The sequence below is a fragment of the Thunnus albacares genome, chromosome 5 (assembly GCF_914725855.1).
Source record: "Thunnus albacares chromosome 5, fThuAlb1.1, whole genome shotgun sequence".
NCBI lineage: Eukaryota > Metazoa > Chordata > Actinopteri > Scombriformes > Scombridae > Thunnus > Thunnus albacares.
The window spans coordinates 27,068,399-27,086,955 of NC_058110.1; the positions used below are offsets into that span (position 1 = coordinate 27,068,399).

The following is an 18,557-nucleotide window of genomic DNA, read 5'->3' on the forward strand; positions in this document are numbered from 1 at the left end:
TAAAAGTTAATGATGCTTTATTTCTGCTGGATGTGTAAAGAAGCAACAATTCAATTGCAACAATTTCACCATATCAACTTAAAAGGTGATAATATGTCAGTGTTGTGTTTACAGCCTTTCTGTTGCATCCGAAGTGGCCAAAAAAATTATAATTTAATGTAGGTTTAAGCAAAGTTGGCATTTACATTTTTCTTGTTATGAATAAAATCGACAATACAATCACAATATAAGCCTTTTTCATGAGAAAGCCATGCCTGTGCTAATCAGACCATGTCAAATTTCCATCTATCCATCCATCCATTATTGCTTATCATATGCAGAATCGCAGGGGGGGCTGGAGCTTATCCCAGCACATATTGGGCGAGAGTCGAGGTCACCAGCCTTTTACAGCCAGGGTGAACATGGCACATTAAATGAAGAGTCGTACATTACATCCCCTTAATCTAATGATACATTTAGAGATTAAAAATCCATGCATTTCTACAATTATACAGTTCAAATATCAAATAAAAATAGAAAAAATGCACCATAATTACCAGATATTCTGATCTGTTCATGGAGTGTCTCTGCCTTTTTCCCAGTACATGCTGGAAGGCTTCAAACATTCAGGTAGTTTAGGAAGAAAATATTCCTGACAAGTAGCGGTTCCCTACAGAGCCACTAAAAAATTAGATTTTTGCTGTCAGCACGTAAAGAGAAAATGGAGCACTGATTTAATTCACGTCCAGATGCACATGAACACCTCAACGACTCTTTGATTTGTCGACCTTTGATGGCTGACTTGATAATCATTGTGAGCCCAAATTTTCATCAGCAAAACCAGAAACATTACTGTCTATCTCATGAGAAAACCGAGACAGCAATCATTAGTGATGTTGGGAGAAAGATTAAGTGACAACAGCCTTCTCCCAGACATAAAAAAGCCTTTTATTGAGAATTCAAACAGGTGTCATACTGGTTTCTGAGAGGCAAAACAAATGACAGGCTACTGAGCCGTAAATAGCACAGCAGACGATGGGAGATTGGCCATATGTCCACTGTGTGTGTGAGCGCCAGCAACACTGGCTTGGTTTGAGATAGGATTCTTTTGGGAACGTCCCAGTAAAAGCTCCTTTGGGACGGACTGGGATTCGACTGCAACATCCATTTACTCAGTTTTGGTCAGCTGAAATGCTTAAACAGTGCATCTGTCTCCTCTGAGGTTTGGATGTATAAAAAAGACAATTTTGCTGTGTGTTATCTGTCACCGCTAAGCAATCAGCTGACAATCAAAACATTATTGGAAGTGACAGATCATTGTTGCTAGGACACAAATGTCAAATATGGTGAAAAAGCATGAATTGATCCAAAATAAGGGCTAATGAGGGTCCCAAATTCATATTTGGGATCCTCATTAGCCCTCTTCATGTCCCCCTCTACCTTCACTACCAAGAGAGTGAAGGGTCTCCAGACTCCTGTGTGTGTGTGTATGTGTGTGTGTGTGCGTGCGTGCGTGCGTATGAGGCAAGGATAGGGTGTTCTCCGAGGAGCACACAGCTCCATCTGGGCCAAAGTAATTGGTCTGCTATTCATATTCAGCAGTGTAATAGCCTCTAGCTATTCATACAGTCACACGTGAACTACTTACACTGAGGACAGTCAGAAGATGGGTTGACCCGAGTGTCACAGTTTTTGCTAGAAGAGGTTACTGAGACAACATGGTGAGAAAATCAAACCTGGTACATCCTTTTCTGTTCAGATCTGTCAAACATTATCCACACGCTTCCACTCTGCAGCATTTAGCAGATTTGCAGTTTCCGTAATGCAGAAACACATTGTACCAGTTTTATGAATATGAAGGTGACAAAAGAGTAAGAGAGTGGAGTCAGGAGCCCCTTTCACACATGCAGTCTATCCCTGAAATGTTCAGGAACATTTCCTGCATGGGGTCACGTGTGAATGGGAGCAGGGAAATCTGTGCCACCAATTTCCCATCTTAAGACCCAGAAACATTTAAGGGAAAATGCCAGTATGATTGTACTGTGAATGAAAGCAGTAACACTGCAGAGACAAGCACATAAAGTCTGACAAAAGACGCTTTCACATGGAGCGAGCGAACCAGTCACAAGACTCTGTCAATGACGTATTTGAATCTGCAACTTGTTTACTGTTGTCTTGCCAAAGCGTCCGCAGGTGATTCGATAACTAACAAGCAATACAAATTCTGTTGTTTGCAAACAACATTGGCTGGTCGCCCGCCATGTTCCTGAAAATATTAAGAGACGTCTTCCACCGCGTACATCTGGCTTTGCCCCATCTTCTTCTTCTTCTGTTGAATTTTATGGCAGTTGGCATCCGTAAGTGTTGCATTACCACCATCTGCTGAACTGCCCCTTGCCCCATCTATTGGCATGTGTGAAAAGGCGCAAGATGGAAATGTTCCTGAATGTAGCTGCATGTATGAATAGTGAAAACCACTAGCAGTGCCTGAAAGGTTATCTCAGTAATTTACCGGGAGCTATGTATGAAAGAGGATAGAGAATCTTGCATTATGATGAACTGCCATTAATAGAACCTGCTGCACTTTGAATGAGAAAATCTGCCCTCCTTTCCCAGAGAAAGGCCTACAGCAGTCCTGCACTCTGAAATGTATGCAGTGAATCATCAATTACACTGGCAGCTTATGTTGAATTATCATCACTCTGAATACAGAAGGACCAAAGAGTTGTGAGTACAATAACATGTGCACAGTACATACACATTTCCTTGATAGTCACAGAATAAACTGGATCTATTTCACTATTAATGTTATCCCTCACCACCATCAGCGCAATATGACTACTGTAAGGCCCCCTGCTCTAAAGGTAAGCTCCCGCTAATGTTTTTCCTGTGTAAAAACACCTATAATTACCTGCGTAATGGAAGAAAGCACCCTTCATCATCTGATCATTCCTCAACAAGATAAATATGGTGGTCAAGGCATTTAGAGACAAATGCTATCCTCTTGGTCGCGAGGGTTTGGAGTGGTGTATTTATCATGGTTTGAAGTGGTGTCTGAGTCTAACCAAAGTACTGATTATTCAGAGTGAAGAGGAGCTGCCAGCCCATTACCTCCCAGAAAATAACAATGTGAACACCCGCCTCCCTGGCCTTTCCCAATGTAGCCTGTCAGAGCTTGTCAGCTGCGGCACCATTCATTCAATCTCAACAAGCACCGTGCTCCAGGATTCATTCCCCGTACTGCACTATCTCTCCCTCCTTTTAGTTCACTCTCCCTACGCTGCCTCGCATTACCTCCCAATGTCTTGCAGGTTGTCTCCCTCCCCCCCCCCCCCCTTCAGCCCCACCCCGCCCGCTCACTTCCTCCCATTCTAGCGAGCCTCCGCTGCTCCACCCCTCCACCCTACTTGGTCCTGATGAGCCATTGTGAGATTCAAGCAGATGGATGGGGAACAAAGGGGTGAGAGGGGGGCCCCCTCTGCCTGTCCCCCTTGTATCACTGCCAACCAGGCTCCGGGTAATCTTCTCAAGCTTTCACAGCGGAGCAATGAATAACCTCAGCCTCCTCTCTGAGACCCAGGCTCCACCGCAGCCGCCCCCCTCTTATCTCACCCTCTGCAGGCTCGCCAGGGCCGGCTGCTCCCCGGATAGCATCTCTCACCCTCGCTTTCTACTCACTGTCTCTGCCCTCCACACCCAATCAGGTTTTTCTTTTTTTTTTTTGTTTCTAGGGGCGTGTTACAAGGCCCGGAGATTAATTGGGGCTGTGGCTGGATGACATCTGGTCCCGGCTTCATAAAAGTCTGGGTCCTTGAGGTCTGCTGGGTTTATAATGAAGTGTATATAAGTTAATTTTCTCATCAACAGAGCGTTAATCAGAGCTTCTTTAACAGCCATTTCAACGCTTATCCGGGGATAGTTCAGAAAACAGTTTGGTAAAATTGATTACTAGAACATGGAGCAGAAAAAGAAATGCTGACGTAAACTGCACCTTTATATAAAAATCTTTACACCGGTCGCACTTCTTTTGCTATAAAGGATAAGTCCAGTGAAAGTCTATATTTTTATTATTGCCAACAAATCCCACGAACACCAACAATAAATTGATTCTACTAACAAGTGTCATCTGTGCATCCAAAGCCTGATAGATCTCATTCTTCTGGGCCATAGAGCTCCAAAAACTATTGAAAAGCCACATTGTTGCACTTTGTGACAATTTACTTCACCACAATGTGAGCAACATGGGTACTGTAGTTTATTTTAAATCAATCTGACATTCATCATCCTATGCTGATAGTTCCCAACAAATACACCCTGTAATCCAGTTTGAGGAACATCTGCTAAAAACTACAGAACCCAGCTGGTTTGGGAAAGTTATTTAACCTTTTTTAAAAATTAAAAACATATATTTGTGACCCGATTTACATTTTCATTGGTAACAAATGGGCTGAGTGTCACAGACACAGTAGCGAAATCATACAGTACTGAGAGCAACCCCGTCTCCTACAAATTACATTCATGTACTACTAAATTGTTTTCCCCAAGTGTAATCGCTGCCTGGATTATGCTCACAGTCAACATTTTTCGAATGAGTGAAGAACTACATTAGTATATCGCTCTGAAGTCAGAGGGAGGAGGTCGGGGTGGATGGCGAGCGTACAAGACGCAGTCCCGGGTGTGGTTAGGTTTAGGCGATAAAAGCACTTCGGTTAAGGTTACTGAAAGATCGTTGTTTTGTTTAAATGTTAATAAACACGTTGTGTCTCGTGCTTCAAGTCATTGCAGACTTTTTTCTATATCTTTCAGTCTCTGCCAGTGCTTAAACATAACCATAAAAAGTTTAATAACAATATACTTATTGTCATTATGGTTATTAGGTTCTACTAGTAGATATTGTACTGCAAGATGGGATATTTTAAAAGAAGCACATTGTCTCTGAACATTTCACTCATAAGTTCAGTATCCACATTTTTGCCACTTGCCAAATAAGTCCATTAACATTTTCTCATTATGTTGAAAGAAAACATAAATCAGCCAGCATCACATTTCAATCAAAACATATTTGCTGTTGCAATTTAATTGTGTATGAACATAATTTCAAAGAGACAGGCTTACTAAGAAACAAATTTGTGAAAAAAATGTAGATAGTAATGCATGCCAGAGCCTTTAAAATGCAAGGATAACCTACAGTAGCCATAAGCGATTAGACTTTAATTGATTGATTGACTTGATCTTAATTCCCGGTGTAACTAAATCACAGCACTTTCAGTAGAAAATGTCTGAGTCTATTTGTTTCATTGAACCTGAGTAGAGAAGCTCTGCAGTCACTAATAAGAGCTTTACGCTGTGCTTCTCCACCAAAAACAATCCACCTGTTCTACTTTACAGGAACAGCTCAACCACTCCACGGCTTCCTTGCACAGCCCTGTTAAAATATTGAGCATGTACTTAAGTGCTATTTGGCCAAGTGTCATTTAGGCTGAAGGGCTCTCCATCCACAAAAGATGTCTTGAAGTGACTGGATCAGAGCTGGTAGCGAACCACAGAGGAATACACAGGTGTTGAATTATTTACTCTCCATAAAATATTTATACTTTTGTCCCACAAACTACTAACTACAACTATGAAGTAGGGCTGCAGTTGCACTGAGAGAGCAGAAGCCACGTTAGTGAACTATACAAATTATATTAAAACGACATAAAGCTGCTGTTTGAGATCATGATACCAGAATTTACTTAAACTCGTAATACAAATGGAGCAGGTCTTTAATTTGTGTAACAGTGCAGGAAGTGAATGCAACGAATGCTTCACTGACATTTATTAATAATACAACGTTTATGTAACATGACTTCAATTCAGATTTCATTATAAAATACCACCTCAGCTGCAACTCTTTTACAATCAGTTTCTATAATAGTCTTTAAATATAGTGAACCATCCAGTTCAATGTTCACACTAATGAACATCAGTTTTAACTGCGTTTGAACCTCAGCTCTTCCACTGCAACATTTCCATGTTTTCTTTTATAAAAAACATGTTTGTGCAGATGTATTTCACTGCAGAAATACAACACGGACACTTTTCAACCACAGTGTTTCTTGAAACTCTCAGCCTATTGTGCACAGAGGTGATCCGCTGAAAGTAAATACAAGACCTTGTCTGTAAGCTCTCCATTTTGCTCCATAAACTGCGATGACATTCTCTGATTAAATTATAGCTGTATTGACTTTTGGGAACCACTTGCTTAAATCTACAAGATTAGCGTATGATTAATGATGGACACTTAATCCTTTGTTCAAATTGGACTGTTCAAAGAACTGCAGCGGGGAGGACAAGACGATAACTTTCTCCCCTTCCGACACCTGCCACCTGCTGTCTTATTACAGGGCTGCTGCGTTGAGAAACAGCCTGTAAAATGAAATAATCACATCATGCTTGTTTTTATCCGTTATCCTTTCAAAAGCGTCACATAGCGCGGGTGTATCACTTTCATACAGATAAAATGATGACAGCAACCTCAGCAACCCTTACGTGACATGAAAGGCCAAGTAAGCTCCTAAGGCATGTGTGCAAGGCCTTCAGTCTTCAACTACAGGAAGAATATCAGTAAATTATCAGGAATCTCATGGATGGGACGAGAAAAACAGTCGACTCAAATTCTGGACCCAATTGGATCGGAAAGGCTGATTATCGTGACCAACCAAAAACAAATCTTTGCCATTGTGACAGAGATTTTGATCTAAAAGCTGTTAATATGTCTTTTTTAGGTAGAAAGTAACCATGTAGATTCCAAATATGTGGTCAGTTTGTCCAAATGCCTGTTTGGAAATTTGCTGCGATGTGTTTGAGATGTGAAGAGGCTGTTGGCCGGTGTTACACTGAATTTGGCGACCCATTAGATTCTGTGACCTGTAGTGCTGGAAGAAGTTCTCAGATCCTTTACTTGAGTAAAAGTATCTGATATACTAAATGCATTTAAAACAGAGTACATCATTAATACTGATGAGTCAATGCATAAGCAGCATTTTAATATGTCAGTCACAGCCCGATCAAGTATTTCCTCTAATACTGCAGGTCACATAATCTGATGGGTCACCAAATACAGTGTAACACCAGGCGAGTATACTTCAGTGTGATCAGTCTGCTGGTAATGGCATACCTAATCATTCATTTAGTGGGCAGTATGCAGTATATATGAGAGAAAATAAAGCTGTGATGTACATAGATGGTGATGTAGTCCACCATTGTTTTTGTTATTATAGTTCTTTTTTCCATTTTATGGCAGGTGGCAACCGGTGTTATGCTGCATTACAACCATCTACTAGGTTGGAGCGTGAAGTGCTTGAAGTTAGCGTGACTAGAAAACTGGAGGCACGTACAGTTACGTAACGGCTTGGCTCTCTAGCCTGTGGAAAAGCAAACAGGTTCTTAGAGGGTTTGCTAGTTGCAAACCTGCACAAGTCCAGCACCAGGTTGTTCCAGTTGGTGGAAAGGGGATAAAAGACAACTCTCCTAAACATCTTTCTCCAATATGGCCTCTCCCCATTGATTAGCTTTATAAGGTCGGCGTCCACAGTGGCACCTGTGGCTCTATGATGCAGGGAAAGCATACAGGCCACATGTTCTCCACTTCTGTCGTGCTTGATGATTCACTCTGAGTGTTTCCAGTCACAGTAGCCACTAACGAACTCTTGTTGTTATTCACATCGTTCATCGGAGTGTTTTTGAACAACCTGGAAATGCAAGGAACTTGATGTAAAATATCTGCTTCCTTTGCTTTTTTTTTCTTTTCTTAGCTTTTATTTAGCTGCTCCACTTAGTGTCCAGCGGTGCTTCACTTTGCACATGTCAAGGGGTGCTTCTCATTTGAAACGTGTCTCCTCGCTTTCCTCACTCACGTCTCTTATTCGCGTCTTAGCTCACCCCGCGAGGATGCGAGAAAGAGATGTGAGGACGGAGGAATTTAACTCATCAAATGGGACGTCCTCACTCACTCCAGCTTCATTTTGAGGAAACGACAACTACACGTCGCACATCACCTCAACTGTTAAATATGTAGAAGTCAGCTATCAAGTTTAAAGTTAAAATTCATGCACATTTAATTAACACTTTAAAGTGTAACTTAATTTCTACATAGTGATAGCTAGAAACATCTGATAACTTTTTTATTTGATTATAGATCTATAGCAGCGTCTGTCACAGAATAAGACACAAATAGACAATTTAAATCCGTTAATTACTGTAAGAACAGAATAAACATAAAGGAGCAATAAAAACAGCTGTAGTCTGCAGAATATGTTTAAATAAAATATTGCTTATTTAGTTTGTGACAGTCTAACGTCCTTTTCCTTTTCCTTTTCAGACTCAGGATGATTTTATAGGAGATGCGACTGTGCCTTTGATTTATGAAGATTGATTCATTATTCTGTCATTTTTATTTTATGAATAAATATGAAAAGCTGTTGTAGGTGTTTTCATTCCTGTTCCACAGGTAGTTTTCATGATCTGCTGCATTACAACAACAGCCCGACTGTTTACTGTTCTGTCAGATCAGCTGACCAATCAATAATAAACACATTCGATCAAAGGGATGTTGCTGTCTGGTAAAAAACTTCCACGGATGACGCACCTGTGGTTCCTCGCTCTAAGCTCCTCCAGGAGCCTCTTCTGTCCTCGCTCCTCGTCTCCTCCGAGGTGCATTTAAGGGATTGGAAGATCCTCGATGATGGCGGAGGGAGATCGGTCTCTGTGTCACGGCCAGAGGACAGAAGAGAGAGGACACAGAAACTAGCTAAATGAAAAGCACCCAAGATCATGCATAGATTGACCTTTTCGTGACTCGTGACCTCACCTGTGACCTGTCTCCAGTTCATAAACTTTAATAGTGCCCTTTATTGACCAGTTTCTATACTCATTAATCTAATGGGAATGGACATTTGTAGCCCACACAAGCTTCTCTTTCACAATAATAGACTCAACAATATTATAACTGCAATAAACAGGGCATCCCCTTTTTTTCAAGAGGTGGGACCTTATAGACTATTCCAAAATATCTTTTTATGTTCATGTAAGGAATCTCACTTGTCCCAGTTAAAGCCTAATACTAAAACATACAGTCAAGTGATACACCACAAAATAAATAAATAAAAAATTTTGAAAAATCAATCAATGTATGTTATCTGGCATGCATAATATTTCAAAGAGCATTCTTCAACAGGCAGCACTCTCAAGACCTCAAATATCCCGCCTTGCCCTGCAAAAAACTCTACTGTACGGCCATGCAGTTGTAGACTGAAGGGCCCCGTTCAGACAGATCAGGGGTGGACAACAACATTATGGGGTCCTCGTGAACCATGACTTTACGGTACTTTTAGGGCTCTGTTATTGATATGAATGAGTAATGACCATAAAACAAAAAATGCAAAGTTAATAACAACGACTTCACACAGAGGCTCTGGCTTAAGGGCCCCCTAAACTCTTGGACCCCTGGGCCTGGGCCCAGTAAGCAAATCCACTCGTGTGTATTTATGTGTGTTGGTATATGTATGTATTTAATACTTATACATGTATTATATATATATATATATATATATATATATATATATATATATATGAACTTATTTTTCTCATGTATGTGTATGTGACTGGTGCATTTCTTTATTCCCTATAAAGCAGTTTGTAATCTCTAGTTTTGATAAGCGTTATATAAATATATTATTATTATATAGTTGCTTATTGTTATACACTTTTCTCTATGATGAGCAGAAAATAATATTACAACCTAACAGTAACCGTGTTACATTAACATGAAACAAGTTTGCTAGAAATGTTTTTCCTTTATGAATATGTCATGAAATAGTTCAACATAGGCTTTTTTTTTTTTTTTTTTTTTACAAATGTTCTATTTTTGTAGAGTCTGTATTACCTGTCAGATGATTGTATATTCATGTGTCACATAAAGAGAGCTACCATCAGAGGTTTATGGATATCCATGAAAGACAATGAAGAACACAGAACTGTAGCCTTATTTAGACAAAAAAAGCTTCGCCGGGATATCAGACATCATCGTGTGACACTTTAGTCACAGACTGAGAGGTTGTTTATACATAATTCCTTTGTAGTTTCAGGAGCTCATTCTGTGGTTGATCATATTCTCTTCTATCTGTGTTCAGAAGCTGACCTGTTGTGCAGAGACGTGCATATTTACTCTATTCATAGGCTCCACACAGAACACATGCTACAGGCACATATTCATTACTAAGTAGCCTGTGGCGACTGTCATGTGCAGACAATGGCGGAAGACAAAAACAGTGCATCTACCACGCAGGGAATCTTCCACACTTGTAGCCCCAGTATGGAGACAGCGCTCCCAACTAGCGTGTTTTTTTTTTTTTTTTTTTTTTTTTTAATCATATTCACATAATCTGGTGAGAGTCGTCTTTGGAATCACAGATAAGCCTCCTCATGCTGCTCAGATATTACTACAAATGAGCATGTCTGAGAAATGTAACACCTTGCACAGACTCTTGCATTTTAATTTCTATGGCATCTGTGACCAGTCCGTCATGTCCCTAACCCCCTCGGGGGACCCCCAACCTATCTGCAGCAGACCCAAAAACCCAGGAGAGGGGGGGTTGTAGGGGAGGGTTGGAGGGGGGGGGGGAGGGCAGGGACACATTTGATTGATGATGGTGTGAATTAAACAGAAAGAGATGGAGAGAATCCTTTTATCAGGCCAGAAACACGAGTGGATTAAAATGTAGTTGTACAACCCCTCTGTATAATGCAGCAGCCTGGCCGCATATCACGAGGCACCAGAAGCCAAGATGAGAGCCGCTCGTTATTGTTGCCCCCCCCCTCCCGCATCACCCCCGAACTTTGTGGAAGCAGGAGAACAGGGGCTGAGACGTGTGAAACAGCAGATCCAGATCATCATAACATTATTTTCTCTTTTATATTCATTATAGGACTCGACACTGTGACAAGTAGGCAATAGCGGTAAGCATATTCCAATAAAAGCATGAAAATTTTATGATGCAAAAATATGTGTGTTTATTTGTCTGCAGCTGCGTTATGAGCTTCGTGTCATGCAATCCTGCAGGTAGAAGCCCTTGATTGTCCTTAAGCACTGAGTAAAGCACTTCATGACCACGTCTGAGGCTTTAATGGACCTGCAGCGTGTCTCCGTCTGGCAGAAGCCGCTGTGCCCGACTCCGGGGTTGCTCTGCTGATGTTTTGTGCCACTGCATAATTTATTGCCCTCTTTGCAGGCCTCTTCTTGCACATCCCCTTCTCGTGGTGCAGGTGAGAGTTCAGCTGTTGGGTTTAACACATCACTGAGAAGGGCTTCAGACCTGGCTCCACAGCAGCAGACCCCACATGTGACAAATGCAATTAGAGGGAAATATGCAATTACCGCAATCCCTACTCTCTCATGCGGCCAGACAAGGACAATTTGTCAATGAGGCCCCAGTGGTATCTCCTGAGCCTGGATAGGGACCTGCAGGTAACACTGTCCCTGCCTTCTTCTCAAGAGCTGGCCTGTGGTGTTGGATGGCCCGAGGCCCCTGGGAGGCCTGGCAGAGGAAGATGTATTGCCAGAGAAAGGATACGAGGTTCAATAATCAAAAACAAACCCCTTGTCTATGACTGTTTCTGTTACATGGCCCCTTTTCTCTTGTAGACCACAGAGACGCTGCATTTAATAACTGCTGGCAACAAGACACAGTGAAAAAATGACTGTGACAAGGGATATGTTTCATTTCTGTTCTTTTTTTTAACATTATTTCAATCTCATCAATTAAAAGCAATATACAGTAAAATGTCTAAAAGGTGCATATTTGAAGGGCAAAAGATAAAAAAAAAACATCCTGTGGCCCAACTTAACTGCAATGATTAGTCTCTTAATCAATTAATCCATCAACAGAAAATTAAACATCAATTCTTTTGTTAACAATTAGTCATTTTGAGTCATTTTTTTAAGAAAAAATGCCCAATATTTTCTGGTCTCTTTGATCTTCTATGATAGTAAACTGATACCTTTGGGTTGTGGACTTTTGGTCGGGACAAAACAAGACGTTTGAGGACGTCATCTTGTGCTTTGGGAAACGGTGACATTTTTCACCATTTTCTGACATTTTATAAACCAAACAATTAATCAATTAATCCAGAAAATAATCGTCAGATCAATCAGTAATTAAAAAAATAATCATTAGTTGCAGCTCTAGTCCAACTCTGATCCTTAAAATCTTTAGCGTGTGTTTCAGGGACAAGTTAGTCTTCAAATACGTTCCACCTTACTGAGAAAACTAACGGTTGAAAAGATACACAGTTGCACAGTGCACTAATATAATTCAAAACAATGATTTGATTGATCTAAAGACAAAAGACAGACAAATTATTAATTTAATTCCACACACTCTCTTTGTTGTATCGCCTCACTGGTCCTTGTCACTGTTCGGCATATCACATGCACTAAGATGTGTTTCTGAAGCACAGAACGGGTTAACGTACAGTATCATATGCCATTGGATCTAAATATAGGTATCTGCTGAAGAACACATGAGCAATGACAAGTGCAGTGAGAAATCTGTTAGTGGTGGTGAGCATTTGAAGAAACCTTTAGGATTTTAAATTATGATGCCGTAATGTACTGTAGTGAGATTTTATATATTAACATTTCTCATAGCTGAAACTAGTGGTTTTTAATTTGTATAATTATTTTTAACAGACTGACAACATGTGAAATGTATTTGTGGTCATTTCATCGTGTGATGTACAATGTTCACATCTGATGGACTGTGTATATGAAGGACCAGGTGTTATTAATGTGTCTTTCATCAGTTTAGCCCTGATTAAGACTCTGTGAACATTAGAAACTGCTACTGCAAAATTCATCCATGTGTCCTTGTGAAATATTTATTTCTGGTTTGGTGATGTAGTGAAAACTTGCAGTGGTATTTAGTGAACTGCTGTCGCTGGCGAGCAACCTGCTATCACGTTAGCAAGCCGCGAACTTGCTAGTCACAGCAGCTCTCTGAGCTTCTTTGTATTTTCTCTGTGCAGGAACATTTAATGTTACTCTGCTCCAGCATTTTGTTCTCAGGATTGTACATAATTTAATTCAAGTTTAATTCGAGTTATTGAAGAAGGGGAAATAAGATCTTTGGGCTAACTAGCTTGCTAACTGTCAGTTATCAAGCTCGTTAGCTTGGTGGCTAATGCGACAATAAGCTCACACAGTTGATTCAAAAGACGTTAATGTGCCATTGACTCCTGGCTCATAACTGTCTGCAAACTCTTCTTTTGTGGCAGCCCGTCCTCACAAGAAAAACGAAAGCATAGGTCTAAAATTCAGCCGGAAAAAATTACCTATAGCTTAGTTACGTTTACGCCATCTAGTGGCCGTAGTAATTATGACCCAGGGAAGTGACGCAGTTCAGATGACGTCAATATGAGTCAGGACAGTTTTTTAAAAAACGTAACTTTGATGTTTACTGTTGCCATGACGGCAAAGGTTGAGTAACTTTAAGGAAGTCATTTTAACTCAAACCGTGATCTTTCACTAACCTTAACCAAGTGGATTTTGTGCCTAAACCTCACCAGACCAAAGCATTGTCACACCATAAAACATAATTATTTTTTACGATTACTGCTGATAGAGGCGGCATAATAGAAAACGCTCCTGTGGGGGTTTCATTATGAGGATGTGATGTTTGTGTAGTTTTTATTCAAACAGAAGAGTAAAAGCGGACGGTGCAACACAGCTAATGTTCACCAAACTAGAACTAGACATGAAAATTTTGTGCGGATTGACTTCTCCCCTGTGAGAGAAACCACTGATCGCACCGATTCCATTACAAAGAATTGATTTTGAAATCCATTGTTGTGTAACTGATGGAAATTTTTGCCATTTTAAATGCTGACGCGACTGTGTCTTGAGGTCAAAACAGCTATTAGTTTATTTGACCATAATCAAGCCTCATGAAATAAATCCTGTTTCTCTGCCTTCCAGTCATCGATCTGCGTGTGATGTGATGATGAAATATAAGGTGAGAGGCGCAATCTGATAGTAAAACAGTTTGTTTAGGTTGATAACAAGCTGCACTGATTGTGTGATTTAAGTTGCAATTAAACAGAAATTTGTAAAATGCCAATCAAAGGCACATTTATAAACGTAACTGATTAATTACTTTTGTGTGATTAATTTTATCATTCTTTTAATTTACATAAGAGTCAACATTTTACTTTGCTCTTAATATTCTTTTTATTTTATCTTTAGTTGTCTCACACCATGTAAAGTCGGTTTAGATATGAGAGCTACAAACTAATCATTCACAGATCACTGTGATGAATTAACAGTATAGACGGTATAAAGAGCCGCAAAGCCGTGCGTAATGGTTGAGCATAATGCGTAAAGTTGTTCTACTATTGGAGAACCTCACCGGTGCAACACAAACGGTGAAACGGCACTTCTTCTTTCTTGTTTGTTTCATTGACAGGTGTAAAGACTGGTGGAGCAGGTGATATGAAAACAGCTGGTTCAGGGATTGTCTTCATCCATTTATGGTTAATTGTAGGAGTGGAAATGAGGGTCGTGCATGGGCGCCCAGTTCCTTAATGATTTATAAAACAGAACCATGTGTACGCACGGCTTTATAAATCTGAGGAAAAGAGTGCATCTGCGTATTTCTGGCTTTGTGCGTACACACAGTTTTAGTCATGAATCTACAGTTTTATGCATCTGGCCTCAGGGCTTTTTCATCACTGGATCTCACCGCATGGCGACCTGATTAATCACTTTGCTTTTGTATCTCCTGCATGATGTAACTTGTTGTCACCTCATACAGATAATAATGAAGAGAGCGGTTTCATGTCTGAGGCCACTTGTCTGAAGCGCTCAGCGCTGGCTGACACGTGAAGTGCACGACCTGCCGTATGCCTTTGTCCCCTCTTTGAATGGACATGATAGATAGAACTGGAGCAACAGAGGCGAAGACCATGACAATTTGAGCACTGACCTGGTTTTCACTGTAGTCATCATAAAACACAGAGCCAGCGTCCTGGGGACATGTAATAACATCAGGCCTTTGGTGTAATTCACTATCTCAGTGTGTGGCAATATAGCAAAACCCATTACATTTGCCTTGTAATTTGCTGTCGCCCCAGCGAGGGATTCAGGTGACTGCAACCCCCGTTAATGGAGTTCCAGTGATAAGGACAGGTCTGTTTATTAGCCACATGCGGTCAAGCGTGGCAGGAACAGCTGAGCGCAGGCAGGTGTCGGGCCCTTCGAGGGCTCAGGCACCGCTGGCAGGCCTCGGTGCTCATTTCACGCACGTTATCGTCACACTAGCTAGGTTGAAAAAGGAGGTCGCTGGGTGCACAACAATATAAATGCTGAGTGATGAGGTTTCCTCAGAGTCACACTGGTGTGTACCACCACTGGCAATTTGGTTTGTTTGTGGAAATCAATGAGTCATCTGCGGTTTTGCTTTTAGTCAAGCTGGAGGAGGAGCTCTATTAACAGAACATGAGGATTTACTTTTTTGTTTTTTGGACGCCACTTAATTTCAAAAGAGCCACTTGAATAGTCAGCTTGCACCAATGAATTTACACTCTTTAACAAAGTCAAAATGTAGTAAATGATAAGTGAACATTTCATTAGGACACAAAAATAAAAAAGATCACACAAGCCAACACCGAAAAGAAAGGTTATCTCTTCCAGCATGCGTGCTTGCAGACATTTACAGAGCCTTGAGGAGAAAATGAACTTCAAATTAAAATGTCTATTTGATGCATTATCCTAATAGGGACGGATGGGAAAAGAACTCTGTAGCGCTCTCATCCCTCAGCCTGAGGGGACAGACTTGGGGAGTTGTCATTACCAACTTAGCCCATCAAGATGAGCCTGTTGGGAGGTAGATTCACAGAGATTGTCTGCTGTTTTGACAGGTGTCTGTGCTGGTTAATTTATCGGGAAATTACAGAATAAATGGAGCTATCTTTACATGGGAAACATGATTGATCCTGTTAAAACTCACACAACTCCTCTCTTCCTGGAGTTAGATATTGAATATTGGCTTGAGCAATGAAAAGAAGAACAAAATAAGCTAACATAACTGGTCTGGAAGTATGTAAACAATAAATGCCTGATAATCTTTTTATGAATTGCCATATACAGTATATATGGTTATATTTTTAGCCATGCTAGCAGCATAGCTTTAGGGATGGCAGTCGGTCGGGCTGCCACTTTGGTTCAGACTGAAATATCTCAACAGGTATTACATGGACTGTCATGAATTTTGGTGCAGACATTCATGGTGCCCAGAGGATGAATCCTAATGACTTTGGTAATCCCCTGACTTTTCCTCTATTGCCACCATGACGATCATATTGATGGTTTTGAGTGAAATGTCTTTACGACTATCGGATGGATTGTCAGGAAATTTCGTACAGATTCGTGTCCCCTCAGAATACTTTGTAATAACTTTGGTGATCTCTTAATCAAAGGTGTAAGGACAGAGGATGTTGGTATGCTGTATAGATTGCAAGGCCTCTTGAGACAAATTTTTTGATTTGATTTCCTGACATAACCTTTCATCTAGCTCCATCATCAGGTCCAACATTTAATTTGTCCAAATACCTGCAAAAATAATAATATTCCCATCATCTTAAGTTTGTGCTTTGTGCTAATTCACAAATGTTAGCATGCTAACATGTTAAACTAAGATGTGTTAGCGTTTAGCTCACAGCAACATTGTGGCTACAAGTACAGCCTAACAGAGCCGCTAGTGGCTGTAGACTCTTAGTTGTCTTTTAGTTATTTTCTGTTTAGCTGCATCTTGTAGCGTTTCTGCATCATCTTACCATGAATGAAAACGTCACCCAGGGAGAAGCAGCACAAGAACAACAGATAAAACCTCTTCAGTATTTATGACAAAGAATTGGTATTGACTCAAATTGTGTCTGTACTTTTCAGTCTGCGCATCACAGCCGTTATCGATGGGCCAGACAGCAGACGGGCAGGCAGCCTTTATGTAGCCTATATAAAGTGTGACCCAGGAGCCAGAGCTTTCTGTAAGTGTGCCAACGTGGACATGCTTCCAGCAATAGTCATGCTTCTGCCAGCTGCATCATCTGTGCCTGCACAAAAGCATGCCCTTTGAAAAGCGCTCAACACACACAAAAGCAGTGATGCGTGCAGCACATGCATCAGTGTGCAAACGTGCATGCTCACATTACTCTTTATTCAACTTTAGATACACAATAAATCTAACTGTTGCAAGAATAAAATACGTTTCACAATCGGGAAATTAAATGTGGTTTCTCTTCGGTAGGATTCACCTCATTTTTTTCTTCTCTTTCTTTAGACACAAATCTTGTACAAACATTAAGAAGGAAGTGAAATACTGAGGCTGGTTTAAAAAAGATTTGAGGTGAAATCTGAATATGCAGCAGCAGCAGATTGAAGTAGAAGCAACAGAGCTCATCTGTCCTCTAGCAAAAGACTCACTGTGAGTCATACCAAGTGCACACATCACTGTAGAGACACTCAATTATGATTCAAATCTCCATAACGGGGCAATAAAGCCATTTGTCATGTGACCATCTGCAGTGCATCTCCACTGATTCTGCCTGAATATAGTTAGCCCTTGCACACTGTGAAAGTGCAAAGAGTGGAACGTGTGCATTTATTAGTGTCAGGCTCAAACTGTAATCACCACAGGATCAGTGCTGTGCCAATAGATTAATTTCATTTTCTGTGAATTTTGTAGCCTCACGAAAATCTCAGGGAGCCTCGGAGACAAAGAGGTGCCCCGGAGCCGTCTTTGTTTTACTTTTTCTCTTCAGATTTAAAACAATGTGTGAAGGGAGAGAGCAACACCAGTTTAGTCCCAGCACCGTAATTATCGCCTGCTTTCGTCTCCTAGGGATGTTCATGGACAAGGGCCTCATAACAGGTGACAGAATGCCTGCCAGCCGCCCCCAGTTCCCCGCCCCCACCCCAGAATGGTGACTATTATAAACCAAAAACGTATGCTCTCAATATATATGCAAATGATGCTTGGTCCCAAGGTGAAGTTCGCGGAGCAGCAATGCCGCTTGCCTCTGTTTTGCTCATTTGCAAAAATGTTGAGAGTAACAAAGACCACAGGAAATTGAAAAATTGTTACTAAGTATTAGAAAAAGCAATCATTTTCCACAGGCAGCCTAATCCTGTGGAAATTGATCTCACCTCTCTCCCTGACATGCATTGGTAGGAAAAACACATAAAGAGGAAAATGCATGTCTCAGTGTCGCCTGATGGAAAATTTGTTTGGTTGCAGATTTCTTTATTTTATTCATAAAAAAAAAACAAAAAAAAAAAAAACGTGTCGTCCTGTGGAGTCAGAAAGTGATTGTTTAATTTCGCTTGTCCCCTTGGCTGCAAACAGGTGAAGTGAATCCTCAAAAGGAAAATAAGTAACTGGTGTGTAATTATTTTTCCACATTTGCTGCTACTGCTGCTGCTGCTGCTGCTGCACTCAACATGCTACCTGAGTAATTTCTCTGCTGTGCTGCTCCATCCGTGCTGC

General features: G+C 40.8%; 1 protein-coding gene across 4 annotated transcripts in view; it reads right to left on the reverse strand.

Annotated features, from left to right (window-relative positions):
• LOC122981885 (kelch-like protein 12) overlaps positions 1 to 18,557 on the reverse strand; it is a 125,444-nt gene that overhangs the window by 85,006 nt on the left and 21,881 nt on the right. For 3 of the 4 annotated variants that reach the window (XM_044350683.1, XM_044350681.1, XM_044350686.1), the window contains exon 3: positions 8,609 to 8,725. The exons of the other annotated variant lie outside the window; for it this stretch is intronic. The gene's annotated coding sequence lies outside the window, so the exon portion shown is untranslated. The remainder of the gene's footprint in view (positions 1 to 8,608; positions 8,726 to 18,557) is intronic. 4 annotated transcript variants of the gene reach the window in all.